We start from the raw sequence: 20,304 nt of genomic DNA, 5'->3' as shown, positions 1-20,304 counted from the left end.
CTCAGGAAGGCCAACACTTGTAACTAAAAAAACAGTAGTAGTCTGGTCTCAGCACCTCTGTTTTAATGTACCAACTAGCTGTGAGTACTCTAAATATTAATCTTACCCAAGCCATTTTTTCCTCATCCCACTTCAGTAGACTGGTTTTTATTCATCTGAAGTGGTTTCAATTTCCAACAGGGCATCAAAGTCAATAAAAGAAACAGATATACTGCACCTACTTTTAAATCTCTGTATATTTTTTTTCCAAATCATTAACCAGGTGAGCATCTTACCACTACTTCCACAATTGCTTTTGCCTATGACACTTGGTTAATATCTACCAGAAGGATGCTTCTATCATCATAATAAACTATTGGTTCCAACTGTATATCATGTAGGAAACCACACTTTCATTGACCACAGCCACCACAAATTCACATTGTAACTTCCTTTTTCTGCATAAGCAGTAGTTGATTATAGACTCATCCATTAGCATCTCTAGTCCTAAAAGTTCCAATGACCATCTCTATCCTAACCTATATGTGGTAATTTTAACAATGGTGGTGCAGCTATATGTTTTAAGTCTGTTTTACGAAATTAGGGTAATTGATTTTGATAGCCAGACATGTTCAGTACTGGGTAAAAGTCAAAAGACCTAAATTATAGCCCCAGTTAAGGTTCTAGAGAAGTGACTTACCCCAGTATGGCAAGTTGTCTTATAATCTTTTCTCATCCATATAATGGATACAAATATACCTAGAAGAGTTTGGTGGTAGATTATGTGTAATCAAGTTACAAATATTCAAACTATGTATGAAGTTAAGTACTGGATGTTTTGTGGATTGAGTATGAGTTTAAAAACACTACAGAAATATTAAATGGAGAACATGTTAATTCATAAAGGTGACATTTCACATTACAAAGAAAAACAAATTACTTACAGGTTTGTCTCTTAACAGCACTATTTTTTTCAGGATTGACCAGAAGGTAAATGCTTTTCAAAGAATATCAATAACTATCTGCTCTTTAAAAATTGACCATTCCATTGGCTTGCATAGCTTCTAGCATACCAAAACAGTTAATAAAAAAAAAAAAAAAGAAGAGCACCTTCACAGTTTAAGACAGTGATTCTCAAAGTGTGTTTGCTTAACCAAATGTGTGTCATCTGGAAACATACTAGAAATAGAACTTCTTGAACCTAGCCCTAAACATACTGAATCAGAAATTGTGTGGGTGGGGCCCGTCGATTGTTTTTATTAGCTATCCATTCTGACAACTTTGAAGAGCATTGGTTTAAACAAATATTTCAGGCTTTGTGGATCATATGGTTTCTAAAGCAATCATAACACATAAATGAGTAGACACAGCTGTATTACAATAAAACTTTATTAAAAATAAAACAGGTGATAGGTTGAATTTCGCCTGTAGTTTGCCAACTCCTAGTTTAAAGAAACTTTTTTTATTAACATATAATGTATTATTTGTTTCAGGGGTACAGGTCTGTGATTCAACAGTCTTACACAATTCACAGCGCTCACCATAGCATATACCCTCCCCAATGTCTATCACCCAGCCACCCCATCCCCCCCACCCCCCACCACTCCAGCAACCCTCAGTTTGTTTCCTGAGATTAAGAGTCTCTTATGGTTTTTTAAATAGTTATCTCCCATTTGCTAGTTGACCCCTATTAGAACCTAAAAGTCCTATAGGACTACACAAATATAATTAGAAATGTGATATAAAGGGGGAAGAGGATGAATAAAGACCTGGAAATAATGAGAACAGAACTGTGGAAAAGATCTTGAGGGGTGGACATTTTGAGTCTGTAGGAAGAGCAGTAGCTGACTCGGTACTGTCTGGTTTGATCTAAGAGTGATACTTTGATGTGGACAGTATTGTACATGTAATGGTAATAATGCTTGTGGAAATTTCAGGCTGTGATACCTGGAATTCCCCAAATAGGACACAGGAAACCGTAGTTCGGTAAAATAGAAGATATCTCACATTTACTGTAGAACTATTAATTGAATGAACTACTTTTCTATTTAGAGATTTACTTTGAATCATTACTTAGATTTAAGCATTGACTCCTATAGCCATTTGAGGTAATAATGTCCATCTTTGTTTTTATTTCCTTAAAGAAATAAAGAGCAAAAAAAGATAATATAAAAACAAGGTATGCAACTAATGACTTACAGTCACCTTTAAAAAATGTAGATACCATTTTAAGATAAAGTTACTTGACCATTTACAGTCACGTTGCTTAACCAGTAATATCCAACAGGCCCTTTGTTTTTCCCTTTGTATAGACAAAGTAACCCATGGCCACTTCTATCACAGAGGTAAGGCATGGTAAAACCTAGAAAAGAACTGGTTTCCAGATTCTAACCATGCTCAATCCTATGCATTTTAGAAGGTGCATTTCCAAACACCTTACTTGTATCTTTGGGAATGGGCCATTTAATGTCTAGAAAATGGTCAAGAACAAAAATTTTCAAACTAATAAACAGCAACAACAAAAACAGAGCTAGGTGTTTTGTTTTTTGAGGAAGAGGCACAGGTGTGTTTTGGATCAGGGATAGAGTGAGATCTCAAATATTTCAAGTGGAAATGATAATGAATCATAACTTTAACACCAGAATACATACAGACTTGAAAAAGTAATCCTAGTACCAGCTACATTTATTCATGCAAGCTTAATAGATTATAAAGAACTTTAATTATACCTTATTCTATTCAAATGTGAAAATAGGTTTTGCTAGAGAACTTGCAAGAAATATAAGGTAGGAAAATAAACTTGCATAATTTCCTCAGTGATTAAGTGATCTTAACTTGCTATGTAAAGTCATTAGATCATCATTAAAATTATCCCTAGAGACCATATTTAAAGTTCTGTATTGTATGTAAAGAGAGTTTGATTGTAAATTCTGTGAACTATAAACTGAACATATTTATAAACAGTTAAGAGCCACTGTGTTGGATTGAAATATACTTTTGGAGTACTTAAAAACTTGTAAAATGATAGTATATTACTTCTTTTTGATGGAATATGCAATATTGAAGTCAGTTCCTTAAAACAATGAAGATGGAAACCCTTAAGAAATTCAAACCCCTAAAATTATTTTCTAAGTTGTGGAATTCAAAGCTATGAGTATCTGTATGACCTTAGGGTACATTTGTAGAAATAGAACCCAATTTTGAACTATACTATTAGATTATATGCAACGTAAATGAAATATCATGGGTATAGATAGTCACTGTTATCATTAGGTTAAAATAATTTATCAAGTCACATCAAACAGTATACCACTGATAAAGAAATACATAACTGAAATAAAGTGAGTCCTTTGCAAAGATAACCGATGGAGTCTTTTTTTTTTTTTTTTTTGGAGAGAGAGAGAATGAGAGATAGAGAGCACGAGATGGAAGAGGGTCAGAGGGAGAAGCAGACTCCCCGCTGAGCAGGGAGCCCGATGCGGGACTTGATCCCGGGACTCCAGGATCATGACTTGAGCCGAAGGCAGTCGCCTAACCAACTGAGCCACCCAGGTGCCCTGATGGAAAGAGTCTTAAAGTAGAATTAAGCTCTAAATTAACTTGAGGCTGAGCATTACAACCAGGAAGTAGAATGAATCAACTACGGTCATTTTGCATAGCCTCTGGCCTTGTTTGACTGGCAACAATTTTGAGCCATGTTTTACTTTAAAGAACATGACAAGGTCACAAATGAAATTCTGAAACTCATCCAGATTTAGTGTTTGTAATATGCATCAGATATTAATTCTTAAAATTTGGGAACAAGAAATTGGAATTCCTATGAATTCTTGAGATTGCTCAAATCCTAAACTATTCTATGTTTTTATAACATTTTATTTTCGTGTTTTTAAGTATTAATGACTGAACAAAATCATGAGCAGTTAACATTTTTATGTTGTAGGGTTATAAGTTTGAGAACTATTTTATGAAATAAACAATGAATAACAAATGCACATATTACACACCAAAATACTGTGACAAGATTGAATATTTCAATGAACTACAAAAATTGTATTGATTAGAGATACTTGATAATGGGTAACACTAAAGAAGGAGAAATAGCATAAAATTATGCCAAATAAAAATCATTTAAAACATTGAAAATATTAACTCAAATACTTCTAAATTACCTTTCTTAATTTAAAAACACCCAAATCACTAATTTCCCCCACTTAAAAGTATTGGTATTTGCTTCATGATAAATATTCCAGAGGTACAAAAATTTGCTTCCTATTGACATTGGTTGAGTAGTTACAAGTGCTTACAAAAGCATTTCCAACTTGGGCATTCAAGTATATGTTGCTTCATGTAAGCTCATGGATCATTTTTTTTTTCTACTTTAATCTTGATTTTGCTTTTGAAATTAATTTTGCTTGCGTTGAGTATTTTTTAAGGTCACTTTAGGATTTCACGTTGGGAATCTCATACATGCTCTCTTCTCTTTGAATTTATTCTAGAATGTTTTAAGGAATTATAGCCTATAGAAAGTACTGAAATACAGCAGTGAACATTATTAAATAGAAAATACAACTATTTTATTTTTTTTAAACAATGTCAAGTTGAACAGCAGTACATGCGTCAATTGCCAAGTTAATAATTTACTTCCAAATTTGTTTCCTGGAACACCACTCACAGTGTTTGTATAAAGTATACAATATGTATAAACTTATTAATATTTTATTTTAAACAACAACTCATTGTAAGCAGCTCACAGAGCCAAGAACAAACACTTAAAACATGGCAATGAATGCAGTCAAGATCAACTGATTAGATCATGACTGCCTCTGGCTTATGTGATCTTGTTCTGGTTCCAGGAAATGTCCACCTTGACATTTGACCCTGAGTGTCAGGGTGTCTTCATTTTAACTTGATGTCAGTGGATTCTTTCAAACCAATAATGTCTCTGTATTGATTTTAAGGTCTAGTCCTCACAGAATACATTTTTAGTTTTTTCCCCAATTCCTCAACTGATAATTCTTAAATATTCAAGACTCAGAAAAACACAAATTTCCCAAAGGACACTGGGAAGAAATTGCCATGTGAGGACAGTATTCAGGCCAATTGTATTATAGTCCTATTTCTGTAATGAGTCCATATACCAGCAGGTTTTTAAACGTATGTCCCACAGAGCAAGGAAAATGGCATTGATAGGATCCCTGTACTTACTAATGCAAAAGAAAGCACCAGTCACCATCAGAAAATTACCCCCAGATATTAGCCTCAAAGTAACAGCTGTCCAATAACCTACTGGCGTATTATTTGGGAAAAGAGTAAATTGTTCTTGAAAAAGTACACAGCAGTCATTGAGATGGGGAGATAAATGGGTCAGTAGTGACAGACTCTGCAAACAAAAGTTATATCCAATAAGTAAGGAAGTGATTCTAACAGTTTACAATGGAAAACATGTGATTCCTTTTATTTTGAAACTAACTCAGTTAACCAGCATGTCAAGTCATGATTTATGTGTGCGAAAGACAAAATACACTGTGAATGATAAAACTGGTGCCAAGAAGCATAATTTAAGAGGAATGCAAATTCCTTTCATTTATACAACCATCCCCTGCAGGGGTAGGTGTGTGTGTTTGTGTGTATGTGTGTGTGTCTGAAGTTGTTAAGTTGGTAAATGCCTTGCTGACCTAATTTTATTAAAATGATAAAGTTTTGCTAAACGATTATGTAATTTGCTTGGCTTTGAATTTATTTAGAAAGGATAGGGCATTTGTTTTTCTATTTGTAGCTATAATTTGGCCTAAAGTTAAATGATACTTAATATTGTTACTAAAGTGTATGAACTCCAAGAAAATGAGCAAAGTAACCTTTAAAGGAGGACTGTCAAAATGAGAAAGACAAATGCAAAACGGGGGTCCTAGAAAATGATTTAAGCTTTGTTTATTCTTTTGCGTTATATATGATAATGAAAATATGCTATTTAAATGTTTTTTCGTTTAGAATCAAACATTGATAATACCCTTTGCCCTTAGAAAATAAATTGCTAAATTTGAACAAATACCCACACACTCAACTCTTTGATCTATATGACTGAAGATTCCAGAGGTGTTCAATGATTAATACTGTCATTTGGCATATTTTTCTCTAAGAATTCCTCAAGTTTTTGGTGAGGGCTGAATTTAGTTACCATGTCCTTAGCATATGTTCTTTTGAAGAGCAGCTGTTCTACAGCTTTGTGAAGCAAAAAGCATTAAGACTAATATGGGATCTAAAGCAAGCACAGGGGTGGTCAAATGGTCGGTTATATGTCAATTACAGCAGGTTGGGCAATCTTCCAGTCCATCAGCTCTACAGTGCCCATTAAAGCAAACATCAATAAGAAACATGCCTTGCTTGACAGCTATAGGCTTTAGCTTAAATTGTGTAAATACTGAGGAAGATTCATGGAGTCAAATTTTGATTTAAAAAAATTGCATTTGAGAAAACAAGGAATTATTTTATGTAGCATGATCTACATTGAGTCAAGGATTGGGCTCACCAATCACAGGCATCTCAAAATTATTAATTTTATTAAATATTGAGGTAGTTTATTTGGCTTAAGAATAACTTATTTCCTCTTTCTATAAATATTATGGCTCTTAGCTTGTTAGTAATATGACATTTAGACAAAAGTGTTAAATGTGTCAGTCTAATTAAGATCAAAATGAAAAGGAATAATAGCTGTTTCTTCTGCTACCTGTACTTGGAGAAGCTGTGAAAAGCTAGCATTGAGTAAATCAAGCTACAGTGCCACTTTTTAAATAGTTATAGATATATAGGTAGGTGTATGTACACATAAATGTATGTATATTTACATACATAGTTATACAGATTTATATATGTACATATACACGTACAGTTTAGGAAAGTTAATAGAAAGTTGTATTGCATTTTTTAAATTTAAAGAACGGAAAATGTCAACTTTCATATTTTACAATTAAAGTTCTTACTTTACTCATAAATCAAGTATAAAGCAGTTTACCTTTGCAGACTTGTACTCTATTGAGATAGCTAATGAGTTGCCACATGGTGGCAACCCATTAGAACGTTCTCAATTGTAGGGATGAGGGATTTGCAGATGAGACAGTTCTACAACATTTTTTATCTAATCGAAAATTGACTCCAATTAATATTTCCTCTAAGGCAAGAGAGAGATTCCACTGAGACATGTACCTTCCTTCACTCAAAGGTAATTATCAAGCTCCAGGAATGATTGGTTTAATAAAATTTCTAGTGATCATATACAATGCATAACATAAATCAGAAGATTGAGCATTCCTATAAATACTACCAATACTTTATGAAACACAGCTATCCTGTTCTCAGATTTATCTAAAATGCAGGTCTCAGTTAAGCATTTTACAAATATTCAGCTGTAGGTTGTTTTTTTCTTTAAAAAATCTTTTTGGAAAATGTATACAAGCATACATATGTATAGACTGAAATCAGTGACAAGGCACAAATTATTAAGTAGAATGAAAGATTTTACCATAAATGTTTATATGCAAACATTACAGCATACAGTTTTGTAACTTTCTTTGTTGAGTTTTTCATTAAAGTAATTTGATTTCTGAAATTCTCCTCTATTTAGAATCACTGAAAAGAGCACTTGACCTACTGGGAGAGATATTAAAATAGATTCCTATCTGGAGAGAAAATAGAAGGGAATACTTTCTATTCATACTAATCCTGAAAATGTTCCAGGTCACTGACCCACACTGATAGGGTGTACATTAAACTCCACCTATCGTTTCATGATACATTTAATTTCTGGATACTAAATCTTAAAATGTTCCCGTTATAACCTAATACATTGTTTTTTCATCTTTCAAGGGGAAAGAAGATACCATGCAATTCAAGCTCTTTGCACACAAAAATAGAAATACTGGACAATGTATATGGCTTAATACTTATGCCAAATTTTAAATATCTATGTGGAATTAAAGATAATGTTAAATCTCTGCTGCTAGCCTTGCCTTAGAAGCAAGAGAAAATAAATGCATTTTATTTTTATGGGCTTGGTAACTCTCCAGAAAAATGTTTAGGTTAGAGACAATGCAAAGATTTAAAACTAAGTTTTTATTTTTTTCCTTAATACTTTTTGTCATTAATCACTGTACAAATGTACTCTGGAGGTACTGTGTAGAAGATTTCAGTCAAAGATCTGTAATGAACACTTAATTGAAAAGAATTGTGTATTTTCACTTATTAACTTAGGTATTGTAATATGGGGAAATGAGTATTTCAAATCTTTTTAGGACTTTAATGAGCACATTTTAAGAGATTAGTAACGCCTCTTCAACTCACCCAACTTCTCAGCCCTGCTCTAAGGGAATCACATGAGCACTTGACCTCAGTAAGATTTTAAGAAGAAAAACAAACTTCATAAAATTTAATCACATTAGTTGAAAGCTGGAAGGATGTTTTAATGCTTCTCCTAAGCCACCAAGTTCCATTACCTGAATCCTATCAACATAATCCTTTCTGAGGAAGAAAAGAATGAATCAAATGGAAAAGATTTGTTATTGAATTATCTTCAGTCTCAGGGCCAATTAGAAACATTTTTTATCAGCACACCTAGATATAACCTTGACTGTTTCTAATTAGTCCATCAACTCAGATAATAAGAAATGCAAGAACATTTTTACAGGGTTGTAAATTGAGGAGAGTTCATATTGTTGATAGCATTTGTATTATCCATGTATGAATAGATGGGGAGAGAAGAAGGAAAAAAGTGCATTTAGAATAGGGTGAAGTGTTAGGACATAAAGTATTTCCATTAGTGAGTAAAGAAGGTCATTCCTTTGCACAGGAAGAATTATAATTCTATTGCTGGCTATGTTATATCCTTTTCAAGATATTACCAGGTTTTAGCCAGTTGTGCTGTTTGACAAAAAATGAGTGTGGTATGTAGTTTGTATTAAAGTGGAACTATCAGCATGATACAGATTTTTGGCATGATTTTCCATAGAACAATGATATTAAAAACTGGTTATTGGGAGTGATGGAATATATGCATTTCTAACTGAGTTCTGAGTAGTTAAACCATTTTTAAATGTCAAAGTCCATTTCAGAAGTAAAATTGAATTCAAATGGAAGCATGCTCAATGCTGCATTCTGATATTCTGTGTTAAAGAATATAATATTCCTGTTATTTCTTGGAAGGTTTGATAAATGAACGCTCTGAGTTCCCCTGAAAAGTGCTATTATGAAATGAAATGGAAAATGATCATTGTTGCATGGATTACTGCCTGAGTGTGGAATGGGTTATTTTTATTTGATCCTTTTTCCAAATAATATGTACTTCATACCATTGGGTTTAAAAAGTAATGAGTTAAAGAGGACCTCTCTGAACAGAAGTTTTTCTTGTGCAAATAAGATATACAATGGTTTGATAATACATTCAACCTATTTTTACAATTAGTGAAAGTTTTTTTTCCATTTGTCGATTTCCATCCAAGTATTTTTGTGTTGCTTTTTCTAACAGATGAGTAATTGTGAATAGCTTTAAAGCAAACTTTGTGTACCCAATGAGTAAAGTTTTTGTTTGTCCACTGCATACCTATTTACTGGATAGTTACTAGAGACAAGCCACTTAATGTAGATTTGTAGGTTAAAAAATAAGGCATGGTCACTGCAGTCAAGCAGCTTTTGCTCTAGACATCATTGGCTATATGCCTTAATATGAGAAACTGGGCATGGGCAGTATCTTGATCATAATGACCATTCTGCCATTGTTGATATGATGAAAGACTGAAGTTGAACTTCTTCCAAACCTTACAAATGTTAATTTTTAAATATCTACAAATACACCTTTTATGCTGTTTTTCATTTCTAGAAATTGACTAATATATTTCAAATAAGAGCTAAAATTTACCATGAAAATGAAACCTTTCCTTATACCAGAACACCTATTTGGTGATGTTGAGCTACAATAAAGGTATTGAAGGTGGAAAAGGAATTTTATTTCATTCAAATATAAAATGTGTTGCATGCATTTAGAGTTTAATGGTGAAAATAAGGACTGACTTAATTGATTTGGGAAGATCTTTAACTTTCAAAGTTAGTTACAAAGCTGGAAAGAAAGTAGTTTTAGTGTGAACACACCGCCTGCAAATTCTAGCTGTAATTCAGAAGGGTTATTCAGAGTGTAAGAATTTCAACATTTATCACTTTTAGTTTTATATAAATTAAATGAATTATCGTGGCTAGAATAAAGAATTATTAGCCCTACTCAGTATCTATTTTTATTTATCTTTTGATACTGTTAATAACTTTATTAATAATGGGGGGGTGTCATTTTTACTAGTTCTCTCTATAGATAGTAGAGTATACTATCTTGAGCATTTTCCTATTATGTTTGCATATACAAACTGATGAGGGTGGGGAGAGTAGCAGGCAATTTCCAACAGCTCCTGTGAATTTGCAATTGAGAGATTGTAATGCTAGGTCCTGGCTCTTTTGCTGAGTGACTCAGAATCACTTAAGAAAAATGTACCCTTACTGGTCCTTGTTCTTTCCAGAAAGATGTAGGTCATATACAGTCTCCTGATGTCATTTCCGTGTGCACAAGGCCATATGTGTCAATTATAAAATATGACTTCATACTTTGCCCCTGGGGAGAAAGAAAAATTATGCAGATATATAAAATTGAAATATTCCTTTCCAGTCTACAGTCAGGAGAGCAATTCTTAGGGGCTAGAGAAAGAAAAAAGACTTGTGAGGAGTTAAATTTCGGTTAAAACCTACGCATTAAAGGAAGTCAAGTTTGTAATCAGTTTCTTGCTTGAAATGGCACTAATTGTAAATTATAAAAAAAATCCTGTTTACTGTGATATTATGTGCTTTTACTTACATAGTGATGATTATCTTTAAAAATGTAAGAAACTGAAAGAGACAACAGACCGAATATAGCTATATAGCTAATAAAAAAGTATTGCTTGGACTCTAAGAATGAAACGGGTGTCATTTTGGCATACGTTAGGTAGTGAGAAAGGAATGGCTAAAATACTAATGGTCAATCCTAATCAAAACTTAATATTTGCTGCCTTTTCTTTTAATCTTCTCATTCACAAATCTCTTTCCCCACATTCTTTGTAAACAGTTTAAAATCTCCTCTTTGAACATCTGAACACGAAGATACGTTTTCTTTGCAGATTTCCAAAAAGGGCAGTGGTGGCAGGTATTTGAAAACTTTAACCATAAATTTGCATTTGTTACTGATGTCTTAATGTCCCAAAGTTGCTGTAAGTAGTTAAAAGAAAGCACAAGAAAAATCATGAGCCGGGAGAAACACCTTTTTTAACCCATAGAACATTAATATGCCATTTTCATTTTTCTCTACTGAAAACTGTAATGAAATAAAAATGTCTTTACTGCAGTCAAATCTTACCTTGAGGTTAGATGCCATTTATCTGTAGCTCAGTTATTTAAAAACAATATAATTCTTAGCAACAGAAAAAAACAAAACCAAGGCTCTGAAGAATTGTCTCATTCTTCATAATTATTTTATGCTTAATCATAGTCTTTGAATTTATAATCCTCTCAGTTTTCCTGCTTTTTCCATTAAAGATGAGTTTTTGACATTATTGGTTCCCAAAAAAGCCAACGCAAGAGCATAATGAAGTGAAAGAGATAAGAACTATTAGCAGTGACCTCATATTTGCTTAAGTTCTTCACAATTGACACTATATCGTGAAACTCTTAAGTGGAGAAATGGAAGTCCAGATTTAAAGGCTAAATAAGTTTCTTAATACTAATACTGTTTGACCAACTGAAGGTTTGCAGTAGAAAGATCTGGTCTTTATTTTGAGGGGTGAATTGTAATGATTAAACAGTATAAACCATGTATTTCACCTCTCATAGCAAAGCTAGTTTAGGTTAATAAATCCTTTCCATTCAGAAACAACTGTTGCAAGTATGTAAATTCTAGATAATGAAACAGTGGCCTTGAATCCTGTAGTCTATCAGAAGCCCCCACATCATACTGGAGTTACTTAATTTCATAGTACAAGATATATCACATAGTTTTGTTCTGTAAAGGCGGCAAATTGAATGTCTATTTTGGAGGGTATTATCCTTTTTCTCTTAACTTTCAGATGTCAGAGGATAGTACTTGGATTTTACATAGATATATTTTATTTCTTCAGAAAGCAAGCTCTGATTTCAGATTTAGTCAGAAAAGAGATACACATAAATCTATATGACCAGAAGAGATAAGTAGATCATAAAAAGTCCACACACATCATAACCCTGCACATCTAACACAGATAAGGACAGTTTCAGATTATTATGGCATGGGTAGCTTGATAATCTATGGTGAATCTATGATAAATTTCAAACTATAACAAATACAATGACTCATATTTTTTTAAAGAAACAAACCATGGAGGCATAAATTTACCCTGAGATTTGTGTCACTAAGAAACTGAATAGTTCAAAGTCAAACATTATGTGACATGCTTTAGATTGCTCTTATGAAAGGCACTATAGAAATGTCACCCTATTATAACCTACTGTATTTAAGAATTAACTGCTGCAGAACAGCCAGGGGAGATGAATATATACTGATGTGATCATCCCCATCTATTACTCGCCAGCAGTTAATACAAAGCACACTTTAGAAAAGAGTCTATAAGACAAAGAAATAAACACATTGTTAAAAGGGGTGCATTTAATATCAGGATTTCTTTTTATTAATTCTAACAGACCCTTAGACTATAGTATTTTCTCTTTAATAATAGGAGTCTTTCATGTAAATGATGCAATCAGTATGCCACAAGCGGGTTCTTTCTTTAGTGGGAGGAGTTAGCAGCTCCAACATTCAATTGACCTGTTTCCAAATAATCTACAGGAAAAAAATGAAGATTAAGTCCTCTAACAAGAGCAGTTTTCACAGCCTTGCGTACAAAGAGAAGGATTCGGTAAAAAGATGAGAGGGCAAGCCGCATTGTGCTGGCCCACTTAAATCTTATTTCCAATTCACTAAATGTGTTATTTGACTTGGCAAGTGAGCTAGTATGTGTATTAGATCAGCAGGGAGCCTAATCAAGGAGATGCCAAGTTTACTGCAGCCCCTCTGAGCTGCATTAGCCTCAACTAGTGACCTTAAGCAAAGTGGGTGGTTGAACCCAAAAGAGAATAGCATTAACTTTTGCTTGAAGTTCAGCCTGATTTGAAGTCTCCTTTTGTGCCTTATCCCCCCCCCCCGAAAAAAAAGAGAAAGAAAGAAAGAAAGAAAAAGCAAAAAGCATTTAACAGAATTGAATCTAGTCTGCTCAGCACCATCTTCACACGCAAGGCTTCATAGAAGCTTGCCTCCATTAATGCTGACACATGCAAAAGAAATGAAAAGCATTAACTCAGCTAAGGCACTTGATTTTGCAGCTGCAGAACAATTCACTTTGTAACTCAGTAACTCAGATGGGGCTTTTCCACCCAGATAAACTGCTAATTTGTTAATTGATACAAAAAGTATTTTCAAATATTAAATAAACTGCAAATAAAGCAAAAAAAAGAACAGAAATTACAAGGATGCATGAAAGATACACAGTTTAGTTTGAACATTTCTAACAAGTGAAGTATTGATAGACCTATCTCCAAAAATAGCTTTAACCATGTACTCAGCATTCCTACTAGGCATTCTGTTTGAGGAATAGATTGCATGTGTGAGTGAACTCTTCAATTATATTTTGCACCAAGTAAATCACAAACTTTTGTAGTTCAGGAAGTTGTTACATAACTAATGCAGACTATAGATTTAGCTATAAAAACAGATTTGTTCTCAATTTGTTTTCCCCATTTTAAATTCAGCTATCTTGTTTACATATGCAAAGATTTCTATACTCTGCTTTTTATATACTCTGCTTAAAAACATTTGGGATTCAACTTTCAATTCCAGGATCATGGACTCACAAATACGCACACAGGAAAAATATGCTGGATATGTGGAACATATAGGTATCAAAGCTCAAAACCACGAATGTTTTATAGGATGTTCTGTGAGGCCATTGGCCTAAAAATTTTTCCCCACACAAAATGTAAGCTGAGGTTCTTTTTTATTCCATCCTTGATTTTCACTGTTTGCTTGACTTCCCTCTTCAAATCTGTCTGAAACATGAAGCAGAGCAAAGCATCATCACCTTCTGGTAACTGTGGAAATTACAATCAAAATCAACAAAGCAAAGCACCCTTCCCACAGATTCGTCTCCTTGGTGTTTAAGTGATGGGATGAGTCTACAAAACTCAGATTCAGCATCGAACTAGATGGTCCAGGTCACAGAGATTCTACTGAGGTAGTTTTAAAAAGACCATAAAACCACCCTATCAGTTTATGCTTCCAGATAGGATAAATTGCCTTTGTATCACATATATTTAGAGAAAGTGGCTTAAAAGAATTTGGTGTTTGGAAATAGGATGCTTAAGTAATTGCCATTGACACTGCCTTTTTAAACTCTGGGATTTCAAAACATTTTCCAAACATTAATGCAATGGGACCCCTGTGAGGCAGATATTATCATACCTATTTTCCAGGACAATAAGCAGGGAACACAGGACCCATTTCTTGCCTTGCCCCATGCACTTCAGAGCTTGCCCAAGCTCAGAGCTTCCTTAAAAACCACTGGATCAGCTCCATGGGAGCAGAGGAAAATGAGAAATGGGCTCTTGGACATTTAAGGGATTTTCGTAAGGTCGTGTGTGCAAGTGAGCTGTAGCTGAAAGTCAAAGCCAAAATTCTAAGACTCATTCAGTGGTTATATATATTTCTTCACCAATATAATACATGGAGAATATCAGGCTTGCAGGAATATGCTGGTAAGAAATGGAATCGGTTGCACATTTTTTTAGTAACTTAATTAACAAATGTCCCCCCTTTTGATTTGAGTAAAAATGACTAGATTTTCATAGGCAGCATGTATAGGAAACCGCAAGGACCAAGAGTGAATTTCAGCCTTGACTTTCAGAAATTGTGAAAGAGGTGCCAGTAGCCTAATTTGAGGTAGAGACTAGATTTTGCCCCTCTGTCAGGTTGTGGTATAAAGAAGAGGCATATTCAGAAGGTGGAATGAGCGGTTAAAAGTCACACCAAACATGCTGCAAAGGCCTGTGGGCATCTCAACCTTTTTTTCTTTAATTGGGAGAAGAAGAGCTTTTGACTAAAGACTAAGTTCTACAATGTAGGCCGGTAGCCCAACTGGGAAATACTCTTGATTTGAACAGTTTGCAGCAGTTCTATTCTGAACTCTTTATATAGATCCTCTTTCAATACTGGGACACCTATTTTAAGGCGAAAGGGGTATTTTACTAATTTCTTTAATAAGCTTTGACTGCAAGCAATACTTGGAGTTGGTAATCATCAGCTGGTTCCTTTCCTCTTCCGCACTGCAGGAATGAGGACAGTTTCACAGCTGGTTGTCAGCACAGGTCTTATTACTAACACCAATTATTGATTTTTAAAAGGCCTACACTATTAGTACTCTGCTACATCTCTTCACACACAATATGTGTTTTAAAAATTCCTTTTTAAAAAACATAAAATCTAAGTCTAACCTTTCTATCATCAGTGTGCTTGCTCTTAACATTTTATCTTAAATCTTCACAGGAAAGCAAACCAGGAATCTTTCTCTTTTCTTTTTTTTTTTTTTTCCCCTGGTCTAATTTAGAAGCAGAGATGCTTGCCCATATGATCTCTCTGGCAGGTATCACGTTAGGAAAAAGCAAATGGTGGGCAGTGAAGAGAGAATAAAAGAACACAATTAGAAATTTTAGGATCTTATATCCCCTTTTCTTTGCCTTTATTTCATGCTATCCCAATCCGTGCTAAAGCCACTCATAAAAACCCACCTGGCCTCATTCTCCCTAGGATATCTGCTTTTGCATAGGTCTTCAACTCAAATTGTACTTTTCTCTTCCTTTATAAGTTCCCAATGGTTCATTCTAGGAATTCTTTCAAAATGAACTACACACATTTTAGTCACTCTAATTATTCATCTTGTCCTCAAATAATTAGTTCCTACCATATTCTTCAGCAGTAGTTTAGAGATATCTGACTCTGCTAGGGTTCCCCTAACAAAGTACCACAAACTGAATGAGGAAACAACAGAAATGTACTGTCTTGCTGTTCTGGGGGTTAGAAGTCTGAGATCAAAGGGTCAGCAAGCTTGCTTACTTCTAAGGGCTAGCAGGGAGAATCTGTTCCATGCCTCTCTTCAGCTTCTGGCAGTTTTCTGGCAATTTTTGGCATTCCTGAGCTTACAGACACATCTCCCAAATGTAACTTCATATGTACATAGTGTTCTCCCTGTGTGTGTGTGTGTATCTGTATTCAACTTCCCTCCTTTTATAAGGGACACAGTCATTGGATTGGGGCCCACTCCAATGACCTCATCTTTACTATATCATCCGCCAAGACCCTACTTCTAAATAGGGTCACATCCACGGGTACTGGAGGTTAGAACTTAAACATTTTGGAGGACATACATCTCAAATCAAAATAATAGTTTTTGTTAAATGTCTTTACATGTGTCACTACTACAAAATCCCAATGTCTCAGCAAAGGCAAAAAATTAATACATTAATTACTATGTGGGTGGTTTATAGGTATTGATAAATAGAAAAACAAATTTCATGAGGATGCAAGAAATTTGTAGGTAAGAAAATCAAGGTAATCCATTTTAATATGTATTAAATCAATATCTGAAATATGTACCCACATTCTGATATTTTTCAGTAGCAAATTCAGTATAAAAAACTGAACCTACATTTTCTGGAGCAACTGATACACACATTACTGCTGTTGGGCATTAGAATTCTAAAGATAAATGAGAAATGTTTATCTCCAGATAAGTTAGGAGGAGTGAAGTATAAGCAGATCATTGAAATTTATAGGGCATCACCAAAGAAAGCCATAGAAGTGGGGGAAGGAAAGGCAGGAGTCAACTCAGCCTGAGTAGCCTCATAGTTGTGAGGAAGTTTCTCGAAAGACGTGAGCATATCTCTTTATAAAAGAACAAATCTGGACAGTCTTACCTAGAAGGCTGCCTAGAGCAGGAGTAACAATGGAGGCCCATTGTTACTTCATATATATAAATATTTAAAGTGATCAATTAACAAACTACTAACTAAAATGTTTTAATGTTCTACCTTGCCAAGTATAACTTTTGAGAAACAAAATATAAAAAATATATGATTGTGAGTTTTTTATATGGAATAGGAAAAATAGAGAAACATGATAGAATTTCATTATTGCCAGTGTTTAGGTCTGCTGTTGAACTGGTGATGTTTGAACGAAAAATAAGAAACTTAAATAATTCAGAAATATATATGTATGTATTTTGTACATTTTTATCACTTTTGTTTTTTCACTGAGATTTTTAGAGGTTGTGAAAACATTTGCTCTTAAGAACTTTTTTAGTGCATCTTCAGACATTGTTAAAATGAAATCTAGTTACTTAAGAGCATTTAACCTACATTATCATCATCTGTGCCAGAATACGAGGTCAAATCTGATGTTTATTTTCTCGTAAAATATACATAATCATCTGGGTAAGTGATATATAAGATGGTAAATATAAAGTTACTTAGAACAAGAAAAATATTAGTCTTTTAATTTTTCTGTCTCTTCACTTCAGAGTAGTAATTTTAGTGACATTTTCTGGAAATTCTAAAAGCAATAGAAACAAATGAAAATGAAAAAATAAACAATATGCACATTTTATAAGACTTTTGAAAACATTGGCAATCACAATAGCTGTAAACCTGACAACATCAAATCTCCAAAACATCCGGATGTTGGATTTTGAATAACATATGGATTTTTTTTCCATTTTTTTTTTTTTGCCTGCAGTTTTGGCTTAGTGCAGACACAAATTGCAAAGAATTAATAAAGTTTCCTTGATTTGCAGTTTTTTTCCTCCATAATTTTCCAGGAAAATGCACCCAGACTTGGTGGTCTGATCCTTTGAAATCTCTAAAGGAGCTTAGATATAAGTAAACATCAATGTGAAATCGTAAAAACAAAACTGATTGTTACTTCCAACTGTACGGACTCAATGTTAATGCCCACCCACAAAGGCAATTCCTTGGCTCATTTCTCCAACACTGTATTAAAATATCAACCTGTGACAGTTAGCTATAGTTACAACAATCGTTTTCATGTTAAGAGGAAATTAGTCTTTGCCATCAGGAATTGGGGGCGTCATATCTTCATTTTGCTGGTGAGCTAATGAACTACAGAGCACGTGGAAAATATAGTTTCTGCATCTTCTGCTTAGTTATATAGCTTACTTGAGCATATTACATGAATTAATCCTAATTTTATCATTTAATCACAGTAGACCCTGTGATTCTGAAATTCCTGTAGTTCAATAACATCCTGCGGCTGGAACTTCAGTGCCACTCCCCTGCTCACTCCAGAAGCTAGCCAGGAAACATAGGCTCCGGGGACCTGAGTGGAGCTTACTAGACTATAACTTTCACAAAAGGAGTTATAACATCCAAGATTATTACCGCAAGAATGCTATTGTTTATTTTATTTATTTTTTTTAAAGATTTTATTTGTTTGACAGAGACACAGCGAGAGAGGGAACACAAGCAGGGGGAGTGGGAGAGGGAGAAGCAGGCTTCCCGCAGAGCAGGGAGCCTGATGCGGGGCTCGATCCCAGGACCCTGGGATCATGACCTGAGCTGAAGGCAGACGCTTAATGACTGAGCGACCCAGGCGCCCCAAGAATGCTATTGTTTAAATAATGAGCGTGTTGACCATTTAAGTTGACAGTCTTGGTCATAATTTATTAGAGGCAAATTAGCGTAGTTAAGGTCACCAAAAGGAAACTATTTAAACATAAATGTTTTCATTTCTTCTGATCTCGGGTGCTTTTCCTACAGCACTACATATCACTTTAGTATTTCTTAATTAAGAATGAGGCCTTCCTCCAACTCTAGATCTATGGTGCAAGCATTCCCCGTCTGTTTATTTTGATTTACAAAAGAGGATATAAAGCTGGATTGTATCATCTTAAAATCAAATCAACACCGACATGTATCTTTTAGTGGTTTATAAAAAATGATTTCACTACATGCAATAAAAATGTATCTGGGAAAATTTCTCTTTTCAAAAATTGAATCTTTCTCAGTCTCTCTCTCTCTCCCCCCCTTTTTTAATTTATCTCTCTTCCCCTCTTTCTCTTTCCTTTTCTTTTTTTAAATATTTTATTTGTTTGAGAGAGAGAGAATGAGAGAGAGAGCATGAGAGGGGGGAGGGTCAGAGGGAGAAGCAGACTCCCTGCCGAGCAGGGACCCCGATGTGGGACTCAACCCCGGGACTCCAGGATCATGACCTGAGCCAAAGGCAGATGCTTAACCAACTGAGCGACCCAGGCACCCTTTCTCTTTCCTTCTAAATTAAGATTATGTTATTTTAGAAAGTTTCATCATCTAAGTACAGCTAACATAGTAAATTAGGATATATATTTTATATTTTGTTAAAATGCCTAGAGCATAAATTGAAAAAAACCTAAGATGCCTATCCCTTTTGTCAAATTAGAAGCTGCCAATAGATTAAATAATAATGATGTAACATTTCATTTTTTAGTTGAAATTTTTGAGATAATTATAGATGCACATAAAATTTTCCAAAATTTTCCCAAATTAATCCCAGATTTTTCCCACGTTAAAAGAAATAGTTGAGGGCGCCTGGGTGGCTCAGTTGGTTAAGTGACTGCTTTCGGCTCAGGTCATGATCCTGGAGTCCCTGGATCGAGTCCCGCATTGGGCTCCCTGCTCAGCAGGGAGTCTGCTTCTCCCTCTGACCCTCCCCCCTCTCATGTGCTCTCTCTCTCTCTCTCTCAAATAAATAAAATATTTAAAAAAATAAAAAATAAATAAAAAATAAAAGAAATTGTTGAGAGATCCTGTGTATACTTTACCTTCTTCCTGCCGATGGTAAACAATAGTAGTATATCAAATCAGGATATTAATGTTGATAGAACTCAATAGTCTTATCCAGCTTTACCTAGTTTTACTTGTACCCATTTGTGTATTTAGTTGTATATGCTTTTACCACAGTAACAGTTAATTTGAACATGTCAATATTTTCTTCAATTTTAAACACCTATGCCTAACAGATGCATATGGGTTAGATTACATATAGTTAATCCTAAAATATATAAAAATACTTACTGAAAAATAGATTTTTTTTAGAATTCTAACCAATGTGCATTTCACATTTTTAGAGCTGGCTCAATATTACTACCAAATAGTTTGAAAAGATTGACTATTGTTCCCCAAAATGAAGAAGAC

Source organism: Eumetopias jubatus, unplaced genomic scaffold, assembly GCF_037043125.1.
Source record: "Eumetopias jubatus isolate StellerSeaLion01/CBP00866 unplaced genomic scaffold, mEumJub1_p1.0 scaffold_5, whole genome shotgun sequence".
Taxonomy (NCBI): domain Eukaryota; kingdom Metazoa; phylum Chordata; class Mammalia; order Carnivora; family Otariidae; genus Eumetopias; species Eumetopias jubatus.
The sequence above is the reverse complement of the archived record's forward strand: the minus strand, read 5'-3'. Positions refer to the sequence as shown.